General features: G+C 46.8%; 1 protein-coding gene across 1 annotated transcript in view; it reads right to left on the bottom strand.

Annotated features, from left to right (window-relative positions):
• Ankrd6 (ankyrin repeat domain 6) overlaps positions 1-11983 on the bottom strand; it is a 139732-nt gene extending 127749 nt beyond the window's left edge. The window contains exon 1 of the mRNA XM_041667389.1: positions 11879-11983. The gene's annotated coding sequence lies outside the window, so the exon portion shown is untranslated. The remainder of the gene's footprint in view (positions 1-11878) is intronic.
• Between the last annotated feature and the right edge of the window lie 4084 nt (positions 11984-16067).

The raw sequence follows: 16067 nt of genomic DNA, 5'->3' as shown, positions 1-16067 counted from the left end.
GCTTAGACTTCTGTAGTGTCCCCAGAGTCCCCAGCATGCATCACTTGGTGGGCATAGTGAAACCTTTAAGGCACAGAGGTGACTAGGTGTGTGCCCTTGGGAGGCACACTGAGACAAAGCATGCTCACCTTCCTAGCTGTTTAGAAGCAAGTAGGTTTCCTCTACTATGCTCCCAATGTACCAAGTCACCACAGCCCAAAAGGACCAAACCATAACCATGGCTGAAATTATAAACGTAAATAAACACGTCCTACTTAAGTCCTTTCTCCAAGGAGTCTGTCTCGAAACAATGAAACAGAAAACTGATTGCACAACAGGAAAGAGCTACACAGAAAGGACTGAAAACAAGCTTTACTAAATGACTGACATCTTTGAATGATCAAAGTCTTGGAGAGAAAAAGACCACTTTTGTGTGGGGGAGGGGATTGTTTTTTGAGACAGGGTTCTCTGTAGCCTTGGCTGTCTTGGAACTCACTCTGTAAACCAGGCTGGTCTCAAACTCAAGAGATTTGTCTGCCTCTGTCTCTCAAGTGCTGGGGTCAGAGGTGTGTGCCACCACCTCAAGAAAAAAGAAAAACCACTTTTAGCCTGGAATGATGGACCATGCCTTAATTCTTTAATACCCACAAACAGAAGACAAAGGCAGGCAGATCTTCGTGTGTTCAATGCCAGCCTGATCTACATAGTGAATTCCAGGATAGCTAGGGCTATGTAGAGAGGGACCCTGTCTCCAAAGAAAGAGAGAAGGAAGGAAAGAAAGAAAGAAGAGAGAGAGGGGCTCACTCACCACACTGTATTGATCTTGAGAAAGTTCCTCAGGCCACAGGTCACTCCTTAATCAATACACTCCCACTGTAATCAGTGACAAATTACAAGCCTTTCAAAGCTCGCTGTAGCCGTAGCTGTCCACTCTTTTTCTTCTTCTTTTTTTTTTGGTTTGGTTTTTTTGAGACAGGGTTTCTCTGTGTAGCCCTGGCTATCCTGAAACTCACTCTGTAGACCTGAACTCATAGAGATCTCCCTGCCTCTGCCCCCTGAGTACTGGGATTAAAGGTGTGTACCATCACTGCTGTTCACTCTTTAAAAAAAAAATTGTTCCATTTGATTCTTTGTGAATTTCACATCATGTACCTCAATCCCATTCATCTCCCCATCCCTCCATATCTGCCCTCCACCCTTGCAAACCCGCTCCCCCAAAAAGAGGGGAAAAATCTCTTTGTGGAAGCCCCAGTGTCCCGCAGTGGGTCACTACCCTTTTGCCCAAACAGCTTTACCAGCAAATGCTCATGGCAATGAGTCACTGGTCTGGCTCAAGGCCTCTGGCTTCTGCTACACTATCACTACTGGATTCCCACGGGACTCCTGGGATGTCCTGCGGTTGCCCTGTGTCAGGGAGATCGTCCAGCTTTGAGTCTGCAGAACCAGCCCTTTCATGTGTTCCAGCAGTTCATGGAAGGGGTGGATATTGGGGTGGGCCAACTCAAAGTCCTACATCCGGGCCTGGGTGGTGGCTGAGTTGGTCAGGCTTCCCACTCTCCTGCACCACCAGGGCCGGGTCTCCTTCACCCAGGCCACCAGGGCCAGCTGTCCCTCACCCAGGCCACCAGGGCCGGGTCTCCCTCACCCAGGCCACCAGGGACAACTCTACTTCGCTGCAGTCGGTGAGGGGCAGGACCTAGCTGTTCTCTTAATCTGTTCTCCTGTCCAACAGATGGCAGCCACCTGTTTGTTTTACTGAAAGTGCAGTTTAAAAAAAAGAGGCCATTTTGACTGTGAAAACTGAAGAGGGTGTGTATACAGTTATGCACGTAAAGCTGAGGGCTCGTGACAGTTCAGTGGCCAGAAGCCCCTGCTGCCAAGCCCACAACCTGAGTGTGATCCCCACCCAAGACCCCCAGGTAAGAGAAAACTGACTCCTCTAAGCTGTCCCCTGACATCTGTCTGCTTGCTAGGGCATACCATACCCAACCACACACAAAGTAAATAAATGTAAAAAAAAAAAAAAAAAAGGGTCTGAGTATGGGAAGGTCGCCACTGAAAGGCTTGTTCCAGATGTTCACCCAGAACACATAAACAAAGAAAACTTATCAACATACATAGAAAAGCAATTGAGAGTGTTTTAGATTTTATTTAAGTATGTGTGCGTGCGTGTACGTGCGTGTGTGCGTGTATGCGTGTGTGTGTGTGTGTGTGTGTGTGTGTGTGTGTGTGAGAGAGAGAGAGAGAGAGAGAGAGAGAGAGAGAGAGAGAGAGAAAGAGAGAGACAAGAGCGGGTTAGGTAGGGGCTGAAGGTTGAGGAAGACTAAGCCTCATCAGCACGCTCTGAGTTTGATTGAGAGACCTTGCTTGTCTCAATGAGCAAGTTGGAAGAGGAATAAGTTGAAAGAGTGAACCAGGATGATTCCTGACATCAACACCAGACCTCCACATGCACACAAGCATACACAACGGAAAGGAAAAAAAAAAAGAAATTACTGCAAGCTGGGCACTGTAATCCCAGCGCTCAAGAAGCAATGGCAAAAGAACTGTCATACGTTTGAGGTCAGCTCGGTTTCCACAGTGAAATTCTGTCCCAAACCAAGAAAGAGACAAGGAGGCAGGGATGGGAGGGGAGAAAAGGAAGGGAGCAGAGAGAGAATAAGAAGGGAGAAGAAGGAGAGAAGGAAGGGAAGAAAGAAACAGAAAGGAGGGAGGAAGGGAGAGAAGGAAGGAGGGAGGGAGGGAGGGAGGGAAGAAGCATAAGAAAGGAATGGAGGAGGCATGATGGAGGGAAGGAGGCACAAAGAAGAGAGGGAGGGAGGCATGAGAAAGAGGAGGAAGGAGGGAGAGAGGCAGACATGTGGAAGGGTGGGAGGAAGGGAGGGACAGAGGGAGGGAGGGACAGAGGGAGGGTAGATAACAAAACCTTCCCATTGGAGGAATTGTGGGGGGGGGGCACTTCACAACACTGAACATGCAAAGGAGGAACATGTTGGAGGTTGATGCAAACTTCAGACAGAACTTAAAAATCCATCTGGGCATATCAAAAATGCCGTGTGTGCACCGCTCTCTGCTGAGAAAAAAAGTCAAGTTCTGTTCAAGCCCTTCTTCTCAGAAAGTCAAACAATGTAGTCCTTCGTATTGCTGATGTTTTAAATGATGCCGCATAGGGTTTCGCTGCTTCTCCACTTCCACACAATAAAGGGATGTTTAAGGTTCTGTCAGAAAAATGTGCAGTCCCTTAAGAGCAAGAGCGGATCCCCTGCTGACTGCTAATACGGTTCTCTGGAACTACTAGTTAATGGGGGAGGGGTGGGGTGAGACAGCAGCTCCCACTGGAGGCAGAGGGAGAGCTGTGGGCAGACCCAGGGAGGAGTGGTTTGTTAAGCAAGAACAATGTCGTTGTGACTCAGGCCCATGGGAGCGAGAGGACAGTCAATGAGGCTCCGTCTAAAACTTCGAGGCCAGCGACCAGAAGAAAAGCACAGCCGGGGCGGCAGGGGTAGCAGTTGGCAGAGGGCACAAAGGCTGCCCTCAGACATGAAATCAGACCCAGGCCTTGCCGGTGGACAGCTCTGCTCTCCTCTCTTCACGTCAGCCAGGCTCTCATGGAGCAGATTCCCTGTAAAGGGCATCGTTATTGTCCGTTTTCAAGAGAGGCAATTCAGCCAGGCCTGAATGTGGGACCTGGGTTCTCAGATACATTACTAAATGCTAATTATAAGGGGGAAAGTAAGGCCAAAAACAGGTGCCAAAAAAAAAGTCTGCTTGCTTTTGGATAGAGAGAGCAGCAAGAGTCTGCCTCCCTGTTCAGGCAGGACAGCCATTCAGCCCTAACTGAGAGTCCGGCCTTCATATGTTAATGATCTCAGAGCCGTTTTAATCAATTCTTGGACTTCCCTCCTGCCTCAGAGCTACAGGACAAAGTTGTCCGCTCACAGTCTCTGATAGGATTTTTTCAGTACACCATCAGGTACAAAATGGCTTTCGTCTGCTTAGGTTTGGGGGACACTCTGCAACCCTTCATCAACGCTAATCAGAAACATGCCTTATAAAACAGGGACACTCACTTCTACCAAGTTAGCTGGCTAGGAAATTCATAGCACACGCTAAACGTGTCTTAAGCTTTATTCCTTTCTCTTAGAGTAAATGCCCCTGTATTAAGCAGATTCCAAAGGGTGGGGGATGACAGGGTAATCAGGAGCAGAGAGGTCTGCAGTAAAAACGGGCATGATTTTATAGTTTACTGTTACAGCAAACTGTCAGTCTAATGCTCTTCATCAAAGAAAGAATAAAACTTGTCAATTTAGGATTTAAAAAGTGTTGCATAGAACATCCAGCATATCAAAATAATGAACATTCTTTTTAAAGAGAGGAATATGGTTTTTTTCCCAACGGTGTCTGCAGGATTCAGTCGCAGATAGCAAAGAAATCCCAGTGTCTAGGAAACAAACACAGCTGTCTGTCAAGGAGAAGAGGGCTCACAGTGACTTGGGCCTTCCCACATCAGTCCCACATCAATCAAGAAAACACCCCAGTGTTTCCAATCCTATGGAAGCGTTTCTTTCCCAGATGCCCCTAGCTTGTGTCAAATTGACATAAAAACTATCCAGCACAGGGTGCTTCTTAGGTTCCACTCCCCCCACCCCCTTATTGTATAAAAACCCAACAGATAAAAGGAAGGTTCCTATTATCTAGTACGGGTTTTATAGCTCTTCCAGAGTTTGAATGGCACCCAGAAGGAAACGAAGGTCGCATGAGCAAGGCATGTATTTGGTGTCACGTACCTAAGGATTAAAAGCACCGCAAACGGTTCAACAAGTATCCTTGGCCTGCCAAGCTCCCATTTAAGTTCTTCCTCACACTCAGCTCTTGCTATTAACTTTCCCCTTGATTCTTACTTTCAAGTTTAACTTCTGGATACAGGATATTTTATGAGACAGGAAATCTCGTGTGTCACAGCCTTCTATCCAACGCCTGCACGGATGAGGACAGAAGCACAAACTTTAGATCCTTGTACCCCCTCCTCGCAGTGCTGAGCGGGAGCCAGCTGACCTGGTTAAAAGAACCAGCTAGCCCAGGCCACAGTGCTAATTTTTACTTGAACTTGCTCACTTTTAGCATTGCAAGGTATCCTGAGCGCCAACATAAGCCACCCGCATTCTCTGAAGCCTCAGTATCTTACCAGCTTCCCTACTGATTGAGTGACGTGCTAGGGGCTCGTACAGGTGAGCTCAGGCAGTGATGGGCAAACCCACTGTTGTGTTCAAAAGACTGCAAATTATTGCCACTGGGTATGGCCGTCTTTGTTCCACAGTCTCCCATCCAGTAAGTAGACGGCAGTGCTGCTGGAAGCCAGAAGCCAATCCGGACCTGCTATAACAACTATGTTTAGGACAATAAATTTAAAAAATAAAACAAGCAGGGAGCTAGATTTGCCCAACAGGCATCATTACTGACTCTCTGATCTAGTGATCTGGTGTGCCCCTCCCATCCCCACCCAGGGGCTTACAAACCCCTCACAACACCCCACCCCAGATCCAGCGTATCGTTAATCGCAGTGACATTAACAGAAGCTGCCACCGCAACACACGCCGTCTTGGCACAGAAACTGTTTTCAACGGGAGGAAGCTAAGAAGCCCAGCAAGCAGAGTTCTCTGCCCTCCCTATAAAACCAGAACATAAATTTACAGTGTGTCTCTCCTGCCCTTTTCACTGGGAAAAGCACTGAACTTTAGCTTCTTATAAAAGTTTCAAGATGACATCAGCCGAATCGACCCTGAAAAGCTGTGCTAAGCCTTTAGCCTGCCAACAGTTACAGGCCCTAGAAATGAAGGTCCTTTTCCTTTGTACGGCCTCCTCTCTGATAAGGAGCCGCTCTCTGCTGCAGGTGGTCTTTGCATCCTCCGCTGCCCTGAGTTTCCTCCCACACAGCTAGATAGCAGGCAGGCATGCTGGCCAGCTGTGGTGGTGCATGTCTTTAATCCCAGCACTCAGGATGCAGAAGCAAGTACATCTCTGTGAGTTTGATACCAGGCTAATCTACAGAGTGAGTTCCAGGACAGCCAGAGATACACAAGAAAGAGAGAGAGAGAGAGACCCTGTCACCAAAGGGGGAAGAAAAAAAGCATTCAATTAAGTTTCTGTTTTTCTCTTACTCTTTTGTCACAGAGTTCCTAGCTGAGAGCTCACAAAAGAAAAAACAAAATTATCTTATAGGCACCATAAAAAGGTACCCACCCCCGTATCTATACATGGAAGTGGTTCTGTTGATCGAGTACTTGTCTACCACTCAGGCTGCTAAGGCTTGAGCCCACCGATCAGAAACATCCCATCTTGACCAGGCGGTGATGGCACACACCTTTAGTCCCAGCACTTGGGAGGCAGAGGAAGGTGGATCTCTGAGTTAGATCACAGCCTGGTCTACAGAGGAGCTCCAGGACAGCCAGGCAACATAGAGAAACCCTGTCTCAATAAATAAATAAATAAACAAATAAATAAGAAGGAAGGAAATACTGCATCTGAAAAAGGTTTTAAGTGTTTGATTATTCCTTCGGTAGACCAGCACGACCCCAGCTAGGCATGGATAACTGGAGCAGGGCTGTGCAGGGTGCCCATCACTAAGGCTTCTCTTTGGCTAACTGGCGACCAGGATCTTCCCTACGACCTTATTTCCTTATTTTAGTCCCTTACTATGTCCCACATTTAACCAGCAGACACTAGATAGAGCTAAATGGGGTTCCCTGGTGCAAATTTACTTCAAGCAATTAAGAACCAAATTATATAACTTTAGATTCCCATAGACGCAAATAAGTAAAAAGGACACGTACATTTTGTGATTATGTAACCCATTCCACGCTAAAGACTTTGTTTTGATGTGAAGCAGGTCCCACACTCCCCTTCTGCTGGCAGTCTTCAGTCGTTTAAAGTGTTAGGAGAAAGTTAAGAAGCCACCAAGACATGCACATTCTTGTCCTGGGCTAATCTCCATTTTCACTCCTTCCTTCTGAAATGTACGATCTTCTATGATCACATGACTGAAAAAAGTCGATGTTCTTCAGTCACTAATTAATACTTGAACTTAAATAGTTCAATCCCATCTTATTATGTCCTATGTATATGACGTCATCCACACCTGCACTATGAAAGCCCTGTGTGTATGTGTCTTTGGAAAACGAGGCATATATATATATGAATGCAGCTACAATTAACTGGCCAGTAAGACCGGCCTATTTGGGCTTTTTGTTCTTTTGGATATTTTTGAGACAGGGTCTTATTCCATTGCCTTGAACTCTCAATCCTCCTGCTTCAGCCGCCAAAGTGAAGTCTAACCTGTATTTATAAAAGATGGCTCTCCATCCATTGCAATAGCTGCCCAGACTCCTTGAATTCAGGTAGATCCATGTGGCTGGCTCTGGTCAACTTTATATGAGCAGGGGGATGCTCCCCGGGCTGGTGGAAGGAATCAGTACGGAAAGCCTCTATGCTCCTTCTGTCTTGAGTGACTGGAGACCACAAGTTCACAATGGTGGCCTCACAAAGAAGGAGGGACCCTGACCCCTGACTGGCATGAAGGAGAATTGCCCAGGAGAGCTGCCCAGCCTAAAATAACCAACTTGGTTTTGTGCAAACTACCAACTTTACTAGATAAATAGTCTCCTTGGACTAAGCCACTACGTGTTAGAACTCTTTGTTTCCATGCACAGCACACCTCAACAGAATATACGTTGAAGTACAATGTATTAAAAGGTTTCTAAGTAAAAGCAAATAGAAAGATTCTTATATGTAAGAAAAGCCTGCGAGTTACAATTTTACCATCTTAGATAAATTTTAAAAAAAATCTCAGCGACAGGAACAGCTGTGTTAGGTATATTCAAACTGGTGTCTCACCTTCTAATGATATGCAAATGCTCCCTCACCACTGGGTACTAAACAAAGCAGAATACACCATACAAATACATTTGGAAAAAGAATACACCAAAAGCCAGCCTTAAAGTTTACCTCCTTGGGGCAAACCTTACTTCCTTTCAGAGCCCAGCTCTACAGCTGGGTGGAGGAACACTTGCCCCGCCCGCATGCTGTGCAGTCCCCAGTACAGGGTTCCTCGACTTTCCTCTTTATACTAGAGCCCCCTAGAAAATAACACAGACACTTGCCTTCCGAAAAGAATGCAACTATGTATCTCTTCCCTCTGTGGAGGCATGAGGATGTGATGGGACGGACAGGTGATGCCATCCCAGGGTCTCTAAGCACCCTAAACTGTCCCTGAACTCAGTACTGATACAGTCTGGTACTGGGGCATCATAAACAGAAATGTCTACATTAAATTTTATTTTAAAATACTATTGGGGGAGAACGATAAGATTATATTACAATCTCAAAAAAATAATAAATAATTTAAAAAATACTATTAAGTTTGTAGAGTACACAACTTCCTGTCATGTTCTCTCCCCCCACCCCCACCCCCACCCCCGGCTGTTAGCCAAAATTGATTTTTCTGTCCCTATATATTTGATTACACTAGGTGAGGTGTCTCATAAGTAAAACCACAGAGTCTGCACCCGTCACTCCCCATGATGTCTTCTGGGTTGGAGTAGCATTTTGTATTATTGGCTGGGTAGCCTGCAGCTGTAAATCACAGGAGTGACCTAGTGCATTTAACAATCTGAGTGGCAACATAGTGTCCAGGACATGCTCCCTAAGTGCCGAACCCAGCTTGCACACCGACCCCCTGCCCACAACAGCATGCCTTGGAAAAGGTGGATTCCCAGGGCTGGCTGGGATAAAGTGCTATGGAAAGATTCACGTGGAACAGGAAATGAGGTGGTGGTGTTCCGACATGACATGGGGCAGGCACTGGCATCCTGCTGGTGACCCGCTACTTAAAAATAAAACAACAGAAGACAGACATGCTGCTGTCCATCTGTCTTCCAGGCACCCAGGAAACTAAGGAGGGAGGACTGTCATGGACTTGAGGCCAGCACAGCCATATATCAATGCCTGCCTCTAAATAAACAAACCTAGGGCTGGAGAGAGGGCTCGGCAGCTAAGAGCAATCGCTGCTCTTCCAAAGGACTTAGGTTCAATTCCCAACACTCATCCCAAGGCTCCTCTTCTGATCGCCAAGAGCGCTGCACACATGTGGTGGACAGACTTACACGCAGGCAAAACACCCATATTCATAAAATAAAACACTCAAAAATTTTTTAATTAAATAAATAAATACAATTTTACACGCGTCACTTTTTTCAAGTGGTATCTACATACCTTGTTGCTTTCACGCTACCTACTCCTAACTATTGCCACCTAAGGATGCCATGAAGAACGTCCTTACACACTAAGAACAGCAAGGCCCCTGCAGGAATCTTTCCTTCAACTGAGATTTCAGAGCTAAGACAGCCACTTAAAGCACTCTGAGGCAGAGGCAGGAGGATCTCTGTAGGTTGGAAACCAGCATGTTCTACATACTGAGTTCCAGGACAGCCAGGGATGTGCAGAGCCCCTGACTCAAAGAGGAGGAGGAGGGTGGGGGGAGGAGAAGGAGAAGACCACTGAAGAGATTTATGTGTGATCTTGAAAAAATAACAACAACACTGCACAGACATACAAAGAAGGAAGAAGAAGAGTTTGGGCAAAAGCCATTTCCAAAGCTCACTGTCAGTCAGCTTAACCCTTCCCAGCCCCAACAATGCTCCCTGGATAGTTGTAATTTTTATAAAATTTACCCTGAGATACAAAGACGCAAATAACTGTGATACAAAGACACAAATAACTGTTTTCCAGATTCTCCGAATATACTGTTTTTCCAGATTCTCCGGGACTCAAGCAAGCTTTTTAAATTAGAGTCTCCAAGCGTGCTGGAAGAGACAGGGTCTCTGCACAGACTGAACACACCCTGAGTCCACTGCGGTCGGGAGCGCTCAGACAGCAAGCCTTCGTGCGTCTTTCCGCTTTACTCTTGCATCCTGCTTTTAACTTGAGAATGCGCTAAATTACTTCCGAAACGCTTGTTTGGACATTTCCCTTCCCTGGGGTTTTTCATTAAGCAAAGGGGGAATTAAAACAAAATCCAGAACAGTGATTTGATGCAGGGGTGGTTACTGCTCTGGCTCTGCAGCTGGGTACTTGTGCCTGCTAGTTACTCTTGTCTTACGTGTCTCTGAGCATCTGATTCTGAGAAGACACCAGAGGACATGACAGAGAACGTTGGGAATGAGAAGTGTGCCTGTTGCTAAGCTGGGTTATAGCATAAGTAATTGGCTTTTATATAGAAGACAGGCTTTGGAAACATGTAGGGACTGAAGGGGAGGCTAAGGCTAACGCTCACTGCCACCACAGACAAACAAGGAGTAACAGTTGTTTTGTTTTTAAGACAGAATTTGCTGTTTATCCAGGCTGGCCCCAACCTGATGCTGATGCCTCAGGCTCCAGAGGACTGGGGTTACAGGTATGCACCATCAAACCTAGCATTTTTCTTATTTATCTATTTTTATTGATGCACATTGGTTGTTTTGTTCAAATGTATGTCTATGTAAAGGTGCTGGATCCCCTGGAACTGGAGTTGCAGATAGTTGTGACGTTGAAAGCCACCGTGTGGGTGCTAGGAATTGAACTGTGGTCCTCTGGAAGAGCAGCCAGTGCTCTGAACTGCTGAGCCATCTCTCCAGCCCCCTAAACCTAGCATTTTTATTGTGATGGTTTTAGTTCTTTGTAAAAATCATCTTCGGTTATACTTTATAATACCGTATCACTAATTGCTTTCTGGTCCCTAATTTTCCTTCATTTTTTTTCCTCTGCCTGCCCCCTCCGCATACTGAAGGGCAGAAAACCCTTCCAACTGTAATATAAAATTTCCTAGTTTATTTTTAGATACCAATTTACTTATGCTGTGTGTGGATGAACCACAGTCCATGAGGAGGTCAGGGGTCACAACTTGTTAGAGTTGGCTCCACCTTGTCCAACCTTCTGGGAATCAAATTCAAATTGTCGGGTGGCAAGAGTGTTTGCCGACTGAGCCACCGTGTTGTCAGTATAAAGAGAAAAAACCAAAACACCTCGTTCATCATATGCTAAGCACACAGTAGGAATTATCCAGGAACTAATGGCGGCTACTCACGGAACAACTATTTTAAGGATGAGCAATCATTACTCTATGTCAACACAAGACAACCCTGCACCTGGGTGTGACTGGTCATTGCCCAAGGTCTTTTCATTACATTTGATCTCTATCAGCTTAACATACTTGGCTACCATCAGTCAAGGGGCTCACAGGAAGGATGCCCGGCATGGGAAAACTCGATGCCAACTTTGAGGGTTATGTATGACGTTTTCAGTTCACAGTTCTAAACATTAAGACTTAAAGGTGTGAGTTTTCCGGTCACACACTTAACGGATTGCTCGCTCAGGGCTCAGTCTCATGCCACCCAAGTGGCAAGCAAATACACACACACACACACACACACACACACCTTACAACCACATGAATCCTGTCGGTGCACTTCTGGGGACGCATTGCATTCTTGGCCAGCTTTCCAAAGCGCAACTCTTTTTGGGTCAACAATACTGTTTCCCTTCCCTCCAGCTCCCCAAATCTACAGGAAGCGTCACACTTCAATGCCCTAGGCAAGTGAGAGAAGCCTGAGCCTGAGAGGCGGCTCACAGGCCCTGAGGCCCCGCAGGTCCGGCTGCGCTCCGAAAGACCGTGGAGACTGGCATTGCCCCGGGAGGCCGGAGGGTCTGCAGGGGATGCACCCACACACACGCGCGACGCCAACCAAGAACGCCTGGAGCGGGAAGGCCAGCAAAGGAGGGCGACCCCTGCTAGCGGCGTCCCCTTCCGTCCCCCAGAGCGATCCCTGAGGATTACCAGCACCCGAAGGAGCAGGTGAGAGCCCAGTACCTTCTCTCCAGCGCCGGCCGGCCGCTCCTCACGGAGCTCGCGGGCCGCTGCACTCCCGGCCAGCAGCCGCTCGCCCCGTGCTCCGCCGCTCGAGGTCTGGATGCCTTAGGGGCCCGCCGGCCACGCCCATTTGTCACGCCCACAGGCCACGCCCCGCAGGTCACGCCCCATCCTGCTGTCCGCAGCGCTGCAGCGCCCCGCGGTGGCCACTGGCCACTATGCCGCCCACGCCTCGGGCTGCAGGACAGCCGCTGACGGTTGTTTCTGCAGCTGCACCAGGCTCATCTGACGAGAGGACTGAGCAGAGAACCCTCCTGCCCCCACCTGTGGCCATGTACAAACTGCCCGGTTGGAGCCGATAGAAGTTCAACACCGAGGAAGCTGCAGAGCGTGGAGAACCCTCTCTCCCACTGCCACCGGCAAGGGCATCAATGCCCACCCACGCGTTCCGAGTGCACCTTACATGCTGTTGTCTTGACTATTTTTCTCTCGCTCTTTCACAGCTACTTTTTCAGTACCTAGAAGAGCTCCCTGGGCAGCAAAAACTAGGAGTAACCACTCCATAAATGTCACCAACTCCTGGCCTGTGTGAGACTCTGCCTCAAAAAAGGAGAGAAACGGGGCGGGGGTGGGGGTGAGGGATGCTACTAAGAGATTTACAGAAGTGGGGAACGCAGCCTAATGTAGGCCAAAGGTTACTTCAAAGTGTGTGTTTATTCAAATTCATAGCACCCCCAATGACCAGGCACAGATAATCAATGCCAGTCCCTGCCTCATTATGTGAATGTCGGTCTGCTCAGGACAAATCTTTATGGGGCAGGCTGGGAGCTCAGTGGGTAAGTGCTTGCTGCTAAAACGTGAGAACCTGAATTCAAATCCGCGGCGCCGATTTAATCCCCAATCTTGAAGGACTGGATCTCATTGACCCCTTTGCTCACAAAAGCAGAGGTGGACGGATCAACAGGCAAGGCTGAGAAAGTGAAACTTCAGTCTTACCCAAGGCTGGGGCTAAGTTTACGGTGAAGTTCATTATTTTCCGTATCCTCTCGGGAATACGGCTGGTTTCCAAGGAAAGACAAACACGAAGGCACCTCCTCCTCTTAGAGTATTTGTTTCCCTCTGGTCTCCTTATCCACTAGGAGAAACTCCAAAATCCCCGCCCACCCTAGGAGAGGGTAAATACATGATCCCTCAAAACTATTTGGGAATACCCCCATCTTCGCGGCCCTAGCCGCTGTTTTATTTAGCAGAATGTGAAAACTCCCCTCTGGGTGAATTAATTGATGTCATTCCCTACCCGAAACTGTTGGGATAGACAAATTTCCTTTCCCTGCCCACTGATAGCTCCAGGTTGCTCTGCAAGCAGGTCTCAACTACGCTCTAGAACTCCCAAGGCAAAGCAGGTACACGTGACATTTCTAAATGATTTTTCTCTCTCAGCCACACTGAGAAATTGTCTTCCCTCCCTAGGGATTAATATGCAGTTAACAGCTGCTGAAGGTTGACATTTTCTTCAGTGGTATGGCCCCTGGTGAAGGGACCATGCTCCTGTAAACAATCCTAATGAAATTCACTGGTTGGGGTCATTAAAAAAAAAGAAGAAGAATGGAAGTAGAAGCGGGGGATGGATGAAGAAAGAAATAGGTCATTGAAAGCAAATCCAGAAGAGAACGAGAGAATAACGGGAGTGACTCTGACTGACGCACGTAGGAAGGGGCTATGAAACCGACTGTTGAATATAATTAACATATGCTAATAGAGACTAAAGCGCAAAGGTTTTCCTAACTAGTTCCCTGAATAAACTCCCTAAGACACAGCCGGCTCACTTCCCTGAGAGGCATTTAAAGCTTTAGCGTCAGCCACAGTGAGATGGGGTTTAAACTATATTCATGGGCCGCGGGAGCAGTCACGCTGAAAAGAACAAAAAGCCATCCCGCCAGGCATGTGAGAGCTCGGGGAGCTGACTAGTCTGTGTTTGTTCCCCGACTTTGATTAATGGGAATTCCAGGCACTGGCTGAGCTGGCTTGGAGATCTGATCTCCAAGGAGCCACAGTTTAGAGAATGAAAAGAAACTCCTAAATCTTCCTCAGACTGCCTGGGTTTGAGGAAGGCCCCCAGTCAACAGCTCCGTTCTTGCTCTGTGGTTGACCCAGGCATAGCCTTAGTTCATGACACGGATAAGCCAAAGCTGCTTGTTCTGCTATTCACGGACTAAAAATCCTTGGAGTTGATAGTTTGGGGTGGCTATTAATAAAACTACTATAAACATTTATAAATATTTTTTTAATTACATTTATTTATGTATATGTTTGTGTGTGTGTCAGGGGAAACAGGAGGGGGTGTAGAGCACGGCTTTAAAAAAGCATTGGAGGAACAAGGCTTGTTAAACACGTGGCTTATTTTCTTCAGAGACTGATATGATTAATGCCTGGTCACCCAGAAGGCTGGAGTGGATGTTGTCTGACCCGGTGATCTTTTTGCTATTCTATGGAGTCAGCCTTCCTGCACGTCCCAAATCCTGGCCATTGTTTAGTCCTGATCTTGAGCCCTGTCTCTCAGTGAATAGAATCCATCTTATGAAAGAGGTCCCACGTTCTTTGCAGTTTCCACTAATAGAATCTATCCTTATGCTAATTACAAATCATTCCTCCTTGGGCCCTAGCCCTGAGCTCTGTTTACCAGCTAGCAGAACTCAGGTTCTTTTCACAACAGTTATAAGAGGGTGGCTCTCTAGGGACTGAGAGATGGCTTAGAGGTTAAGGGCACTGCCTGCTCTTCCAAAGGTCCTGAGTTCAATTCCCAGCAACCACATGGTGGCTCACAACCATCTGTAATGAGATCTGGTGCCCTCTTCTGGCCTGCAGGCATACACGCAGAAAGAATACTGTATACCTAATAAATAAATAAATATTTTAAAAAAAAAGAGGGTGGCTCTCAACTGGAAGTGACTCTCGTTCTAGGAGAGCCAGTGTCCTCCGCAGGCACTGGGCATACACATGGGGCACAAAGACATATGTAGGTAAAACACTCATGTACATAAAATAGAAATAAGCAAATATTCCAAAAGAGGAAGAAAGGAAAAACTCAGACATTTTCTGCCGTCATTTGTTTTTGCATTCCCTGTCAGGTTTGGAGCAGAATCCCACAGTGATGAATCAGTAGCAAAGCCCGAGGGACAAGATTCCACACAGGCAACCATACAAGTTCACCTGGCAGCAGCTGAAAGCAATAAAGAATGTCATCAAAGGAGAGGCGCTTGAGTTAAAGGAATTTGGATAAGGTATGTCCAAGTGGAAACTTCACAGCTAATAGAAATTCCTACAATCTCTGTCCAAAGTCTACGAACATCCTGAGAACATTATGTTACAAGGGAGACGGAGACAGGAAGGTCCCTGGTCTCAAGGTAGAGGCTGGCCTGAGGAACATAAAGAGTCCAATATCTAAACAAACAAACAACAAAAAACAAAACAGCAGGAACAACAACAACAAACTGGTGATGTCATGAACAAACATGTTAATTGAGAGGGAAGAGAGTCTGAACCCTGAATAACAACAGTGATGATTTAATATCTTTTTAAAATTTTGAAAATTTATTTGAGAGTGTTTGTATGTATCTGCTCCTATATGGAAGTTGCTTTCAAAGATCAGAAGCATCAGATTCCCTGGAGCTGGAGCTACAGATGGTTGTGAGACATCCAATGGATGTGCTGGGAATTGAACTCTGGTCCTCTGGAAGAGTGGCACGTGCCTGCCTGCATTAGTTATTGTTGTGACAAGATATCATGACCAAAGGCAACTGGAGACAGAGTTTATTTTTGCTCATAGTGCCAGAGGGCTAGAGTTCAGAACACTGGAGTGGTGTGGCCACAGCCAGGCATGGCAGTAGGAGGAGGAAGTTGAGAGATCACATCTTAGTTGCACACAGAAAAATGAGAGAGGGGCAGGGGACAGGAGAGAAACAAGGCTATACCCCCTAGGCGATGTTCAAGACTGTACCAGGCCAGGCACCTCTCATTCAAACCATAAAAGCACTGTTATCTGCTGAGCCACCCCTCAGGCTCCAGGAACAATCTCATCAATGCCATTGTGGAATTAATAGTGTAACAAGGTGCTTTTGTGGTATGTCAATAGGAACTGCAGCGTGGTTTGAAATTTGTGCTGTTTCTTTTATTAATAAACAAAAATATA

This window comes from Microtus oregoni, unplaced genomic scaffold (assembly GCF_018167655.1).
Source record: "Microtus oregoni isolate MIOR12 unplaced genomic scaffold, Mior012 000017F_ref0000208, whole genome shotgun sequence".
Classification (NCBI taxonomy): domain Eukaryota; kingdom Metazoa; phylum Chordata; class Mammalia; order Rodentia; family Cricetidae; genus Microtus; species Microtus oregoni.
This window is presented reverse-complemented; position numbering and strand designations above follow the sequence as displayed.